The sequence below is a fragment of the Phalacrocorax carbo genome, chromosome 26 (assembly GCF_963921805.1).
Source record: "Phalacrocorax carbo chromosome 26, bPhaCar2.1, whole genome shotgun sequence".
Classification (NCBI taxonomy): domain Eukaryota; kingdom Metazoa; phylum Chordata; class Aves; order Suliformes; family Phalacrocoracidae; genus Phalacrocorax; species Phalacrocorax carbo.
This window is the reverse complement of record NC_087538.1, coordinates 3,509,175-3,516,307: the sequence shown is the minus strand read 5'-3', so window position 1 is coordinate 3,516,307 and position 7,133 is coordinate 3,509,175.

Below are 7,133 nucleotides of genomic sequence, written 5' to 3'. Positions count from 1 at the left end.
GTGTATCACACCCCCTGTCACGCACCAGCCTCTGGGGAAATGGAGCGGTACGATGGACTGTTAAAAACTACCCTGAGAGCAAGGCGGGGTGGGACATTCAGGCCCTGGGGTGCACATTTGGCAAAAGCCACGTGGTTAGTCAACAGGAGGGGATCTGCCAGGCGAGCTGGCCCTGCCCAGTCAGAAATCCTACATACTGTGGAAGGGGATGGAGCCCCTGTAGCCACGCAAAAAGTACGCTGGGCAACACAGTCTGGGTCCTCCCTGCCTCCGGCAAAGGCAAAGCCATTCGTGGGATCGCTTTTGCTCGAGGACCTGGGTGCACTTGGTGGGTGGTGCGGGAGGACGGAGAAGTCCGATGTGTGCCTCAAGGGGGTTTGATTTTGGGCGAAAACAGGCAATGAACTGAATGGGGCAATGCGAACTGCTATATAACATCGTGTGTCACCTCTGTGTTGTACCCACGATAGCAGAGTACGAGCCTCCCAAGCCATGGAGGATAAACTGCGACACAAGCAGAGTGCAGCAGCGACGGAGCGATGACTGACTCGGTGGGCAGCAGCCCAGGTGTGGGACCTGGGCACAGCGTGAGCGGTGTGGAATAGGGGGAGGGGGCTGTGCTGGTTTTGGCTGAGAAGGGGTTAATTCTCCTCACCGCGGGGGGCGGCTGCCTTTCCGGCTTCCCGCGCTCTGCCGCGGGGGGGGGGGGGTGGGGGTGGGGGCGGGGCTGGGAGGGGCGGGGCCGCGGTGGGGGCGGCTGACCCCGACTGGCCGGTGGCAGGGTCACTCCATACCACGTGACACCACGACCAGGATATTAAGGGGGGCCGGGGGTGGGGGGGGCAGTGGCGGCTCGGGAGCGGCGCGGCGGCGGGTCGGCGGTGGGTGAGCGGCTGCGGCGCGGGCGGTTTGTTCCGGCGGTTCGTTCCCCCTCTCCCGCCCCCCCCCCCCCCTTCCCACCCCTTTCCCCCCACCCCACGGAGCTTTGCGCCTCTCGTTGTTCTCCTTTCCATTGCATTTCTGTTGTTGTTTCTTTTAATTTCATTTATGAAACTGTTCTTATCCCAACCCACGAGTGTTACCCTTCTGATTCCCTCCCCCATCTACCGGTGGGGAGGGGGCGAGCGACTGTGTGGGGCTGAGCTGCCGGCCAAACCACCACAGGCCCTAGAAGTGAAGTTTTGGAATTTAAAACGGAGGCTTTTAGCTTTAAAAGTGGGGTTTGTACCCTGAAAGTGAGGGTTTCGTACCTAAAGATGAGGCTTTTAGCCTTATACGAGGGGTTTGGATTCTAAAAGGCACGGTTTTGAAAGAAAAAACGCTGGTTAGAGCATGAAAGGACCGGAGTCGATGCTAAAACTGAGGGTTTGGGAGCTAAAGAGGAGGCACTGAGCGTTACAGGTGGGGTTTGGATGCTGGAAGTGCGGCTTTGGGTGTTAAAACTGAGGCTTTGACTTTTAAAAGAGGAATTTGAACCCTTAAAGGGAGGGTTTGGCTGTTACAAATGAGGCTTTGAGCGTTAAAAGAGGGGTTTGGACCCTAAAAGTGAGGTTTGCAGTCCTAGCTATAAGGCTTTGATGTTAAAAGAGGAGTTTGGGTGCTTTAAAGTGAGTCTTTGGGCCCTGGAAATGAGGCTTTGAGCGTTAAAAGAAAGGTTTGGACAACGAAAGGGAGGGTTTGGAATTTTAAAACGAGGGTTAGTCCATGGAAAGGATGGGTTTGGGACCTCTGAATGAGGCTTTGTGCCTGAAAAGTGGGGTTTGGACGCTTGAAGTGAAGGTTTGGACCTAAAAACTGAGGCTTTGAGAGTTAAAAGAAGGATTTGAACCCTGAAAGTGAGGGTTTGGCTGTTAAAAATGAGCCTTTGAGCTTTAAAAGAGGGGTTTGGACAATAAAATGGAGGCTTTTGAACTTAAAAATGAGGGGGTGTCCCTAAAAAGGAGGGGTTTGGGTCCTAAAAGTGAGGGTTTGGGACCAAAAAATGATGCTTTGAGCCCTAAACAATGATTTAGACCCTAAATGTGAGGCTTTGCAAGATATAAATGAGGTTTTGACAGTAAAAAAGACAGGTCTGGACCCTAACGGTGAGGGTTTGGGAGCTCTAAATGCGGCCTTGAGCCTTAAAAGTGGGCTTTGGACCTTGAGAGTGAAGGTTTGGAACTGAAAACTGAGGCTTTGAGAGTTAAAGAGGGATTTGAACCCTGAAAGTGAGGATTTGAGTGTTAAGAATGAGGCTTTGAGCCTTAAAACAGGGGTTTGGACTCTGAAACTCACGGTTTGGAATGAAAAAGTGACAGTTTGAGCACTAGAAGACCAGATTCGATGCTAGAAGTGAGGGTTTGGGACTTAAAAGTGAGGGTTTGTCCCTTAAAAGTAGGGGTTTGGACCCTAAAACTGAAGATTTGGAATTAAAAACTGAGGTTTTATTCCTTAACAGAGGGGTTTGGACCCTGAAAGTGAGGGTCTGGGACCAAAAGATGAGGCTTTTAGCCTTAAACGAGGGGTTTGGACTCTAAAACGTGAGGCTTTGGAAAGAAAAAATGATGGTTTGAGCATAAAAGGACTGGGGCCGCTGCTAAAAGTGAGGGTTGGGACCTAAAGAGGAGGCACTGAGCATTAAAAGAGGGGTTTGGACGTTGGAAGTGTGGCTTTGGGTGTTAAAAATGAGGCTTTGAGTGTTAAAAGGGCGCTGCTGCAGGGACAGGGCTTGTGTCCACCGGAACAGAGGCTGCTGTCAACCCAGCGGCAGCCGCCAAACCCAAAATAACCCTTACACCTGGTAGCATTGCCCCAGTCCAGGAACAAACCCTAAATCCAGAGGCACCCCACACCTGGCTGCACCCACCAGACCTAGCAGCATGCACCTGACACAGCAACGCCCCCAAATCCTCAAGTTTCCCCCAAAATTGGCAGCAACCAGCAGACCCAGGCACACCCCCCAAAAACTGTCAGCGACCTGTCAGCACAATCAATATTTATACAGCTAAATAACCAAAGGATTAGACAATACTTTGTCTTCACTGCCCCCCAATCCATTTTCTTTCTCTTATTTCATTTTTTTTTTCCATTTTAATTTCACCTTGTTTTGCTTGTGGTTTTTATATAAGACCTGCTTTTGTACAAGTGTGAAATGTCTCTGTGGTCCCTCTGCTCATGAATCCATTTGCTAAAATAATGTTTTTGAAATCCTCTTTTTTGAAAACCTCTTTTTTAGGTATCTTACTGACCAGTTCATTCATGGCTAATATTGAAAGCTTTTGAAAAGCAGGAACGGGTTCGGTTCTATACAGGCCAGCGCTGCTCAGAAATGGACCCCAGTCCCTGCTGGCCTCAGCGACCCAGTGGCACACACTCCTGTTACCGGCTCATCTGGTGGCTGGCTGTACAGAAATGTGACCTTTTTTGCCGTGGCTGGGGGTGGTGATGGTGGTGTTGCTGGTGTTCTGTCTCAGCTCTATAATCCATAAAGGAACAGAGACTTTAAGGTGTATCATGTTACTGGTTTGACAGGACTTGCATGCTAGAGAAGAGTTGCTCAAGTGACTTGCTACTGTTACAGCCTCTTGCTAGAAGGAGCAAGAGGGAACAGGGAAGGGTGTAGAGGAGGACCGGAGCAGCCCCGTAGCTGGTGTGTGCCGCCAGCATCGCCCTCGTACAGCCGTCTCGCCAGCAAAACGCAGGAGGAGCAGAGCAGCTTATGGCCACTGCACGAAGCAGCTGCAGCGCAGGAAGGGGAATTTAACTGCGAGGCTGTGAGGCACAGCACGCGTGGTAGCCGAAGCCTCGCGGGAATCACGCGGAGATGTCAAGCTCTCTAAAGGACCCTGAGATATGAACAGCAAGAACTTAGCAATTGTTGACCTGGTATTTCTTGCAGATGGAAGCAGCTGACGGCTTCCTCTTTATTTGCTCCTAGTCCAGTCCTTGGGCAGATAGGCCAGACCTTGCAGCAGGGCATGCCTGCTGGAGAAAAACTGCTAAAGCCGCCTCTTTGTTGCTGCTCCTGTAACCAGAGCGATAGAATTAACCAACCACAGATGTTGCTATACTCCTCGTACAGCCTTATCCAACTGGACATTAAGTCTGGGGACATGGAGTATACCAATCAGTGTATTCTCTGATCTGCATTTTAGTCCCTCGGTAATCATTAATGTGAACGAAACAATAGACAATGTGCTGCTGTCAGAAAAGGATGACAAAATGTGGTTTCGTGTAGTGGGCTGAGAAAACTGGCCAGGACTGCCAAGATTAAGAGCCGAGTAGGTAAAAGGTAATTCCGACAGGGGCAGATCGCGACCACCGACTCACGGACCACCACCGACCCAAGTAACACCACCTACTCAAAAGAGAACAACAGAAGAGGATAACTGAGCCTGCGCAGTAATTTACATACGGAACGAGCAAGTTTGTACCGATCGGTAGAAAGGACAATAATGAATATCTATGAATATGTAACTTTTTGATCTATAAATTGTACGGGAAAGGTGCGTAAGGTAGGCACGTTAGGAGGAGCGATCCCGCGTGCATCCGGCGCTGTGAATAAAGAATGCCTGCTCTTTAATACTAAATTGGTGTTAAAGAGCTGTTTCTGATTTTACCGCGTTTTTCGGTAACACTCCTACCAGTCTGTCACGATCCACTGTCGGGCTGAACAATTTGGCAGAGGTTAAACCCCCTTGCTTTCCAACCGACCTCAGGTAATTCTGGGAGGTTGGGGGCGGCTGGGCTTAACTTCTGACTGACTCCAACGTGTTGCCATGGCCAGGTTCCTTCTACATTCTCGGGAACAGAACTAAGACTCAAAACGGCATCAAAGTGCCAAGTCCCTTCATTTGGCCAGCGACGGAGACGCGAGAGAAAAGCAGAGAAAGAGAGAAAAAAGGGAGAAAGGGGGGAGAGAGAAAACGAGAGCGACACGAGAGTGTTGCAATAGCTACCGCCGCGGGTCTGGGGCGGTCCGTCCTTCCGTGCGGTCCGTCCCTCCGCGCGGTCCCTCCCTCCGCGCGGTCCGTCCCTCCGTGCGGTCCCTCCCTCCGTGCGGTCCGTCCTTCCGTGCGGTCCGTCCCTCCGCACTGTCCGTCCGTCCGCGTGGTCCCTCCCTCCGTGCGGTCCGTCCCTCCGCGCGGTCCGTCCCTCCGCGCGGTCCCTCCCTCCGTGCGGACCCTCCCTCCGTGCGGTCCCTCCCTCCGCGCGGTCCGTCCCTCCGCGCGGTCCCTCCCTCCGCGCGGTCCGTCCCTCCGTGCGGTCCCTCCCTCCGCGCGGTCCGTCCCTCCGCGCGGTCCCTCCCTCCCCGCGGTCCGTCCCTCCGTGCGGTCCCTCCCTCCGCGCCGACTGTGAGATTTAATTCTGCGCTTTTGAACAACTGAGGAGACGATAAGCAGTGAGTCACGTGCCTCTCTGATAATGTTTTCCTAGCGTAAGCTTACCTGGGGCTTGGGGCATGATATAATTCAATAGGCTGGAAAAGGAGAAAGAGGACAGTTACCCTTTTTCCTTGTGGTAAAGCTGCACTTGAGCCTGAGCTCTCAAGAAACACTGCTGAGTTTATTTCAGTAAAACTGAAATCGAGGGGTTCTAAGGCAGTGTTGCAAAGCCCTTCAGAATTCAAGGGACACCTGGAATTATAAACGTGAATCGTTCTTTTCTCCAGGTCATAGACGTTAAATAAGTCCATCAATCGCTCTCTGAGAGCTTGCTTGCATCTTTTTCTATATTTCAATATTGCTGGAAATGTTTTCAGTTTTCAAGTCCTTTAATGACGGTTCACGGTTTTTAGTATTTCGTATAAAACCAAGATGTTGCTGCTGACCCCACCTATTGAATAGCTGCGTGTTTTAATTGCCCAAGCCTCTGGCTGAGTATTCATGCCATTGAACGTTACTCACTGAAGGTGTGTGCGTGAGGCGTGAATCCAACCTTCGTACCCAGGTGGCGAATAGGAGTTTCCCCAGGGACGGATCCAGAGCAGGGAATTAAGCTCTCACTCTGCACTGCGCTTTGGAGGAGGAGTGGGTTTGTGCCCCTTCTCCGAGTGGATGGTGAGCTGAGGGGTATTTCGCCCTTAGGGAACCTGAAGTTAAGCCAAAGAATGTCGAGTGAGTTCAAAACCCTGCCCAAGCCTTTGGAACATCCCGGCTCTATTCACTGAGGCAAAGGAGTATTTTAGTTGAGCAACACTTATGCTGGGTAAAATGAGAGGATGAGAGGCTTTTGCTGCTTCAAATACTCATGGAAATGTCATTTTAAACGTGGTTCTTCAGACGAGATAAGTCTGCACCTCTTTTCTTAGCAGGACAAAAGTTCTGAGCCTGTTCCCAGAGATAGAAAGAGCAGAGGAATTCCGTGGAGTTCCATGGTGGAGGGGAAAGATCCCAACCCAAAGGGTGCCGTGCTGACAAGCAGTGGGAAATACGCCATGCCAGCTCTTCCTGCGTAAGTATGGAATGAATTGGACTGACCGAGCAGTGAACAAGAGAAACCACGCGCAGAAGTGTGAGTGGCAATGCAACCGAACTGGCCAGCGCCTGTAGTGACGGGGGAGGAAGCACTGTCATTGCGTCTTAATCTTAAAATCTGTGATACTGTCTCATGTTGCAGTAGGGTGGTCCCCGTGTTCATGCCCCTGGAAGCTGGTTAAACCTGTGCTGTGCTAAGAACGTGTATTTCTGCAGAGCATTTTGGTGGTGTTTGTAGCGGAGTCGTTCTCTTGGAGAGGTCGTTTTGGTTCTGTTTGATGTTGCAAAGGCTCCTTGCAAAACGTAAGAAATTGCCGCTGGGCTGAGATGTCCCCCCCCTCTGACTTCTATGAACTCCCGTGTGTGGAAGAGACGGAACTTTTCCTGTTGCTGTAAATTAAGAAAACACTCCTGTGTGCTGAGAGGAGCGGCTGTTTTAAACTGCGCTTGGTAGCACTTCTCTTTTGCTGCCATGGATCTCCTTCTGGAGAAGCTGTAACACAGGCTCCTTCCCTTTCTAAAATGTAATCACTCAGAGACAAACTTGGTCGGAGACTAACTTGGTGCTGCGCCTGCAAGTTACATTTGCCGTCTGGCAAAGGAGAGGTGGGATTCATTTCACCTGATTTCTAGCTGTCCAAAAGTTATTTTTCTGGTCTGAGCTAATTTCTTGCTTGG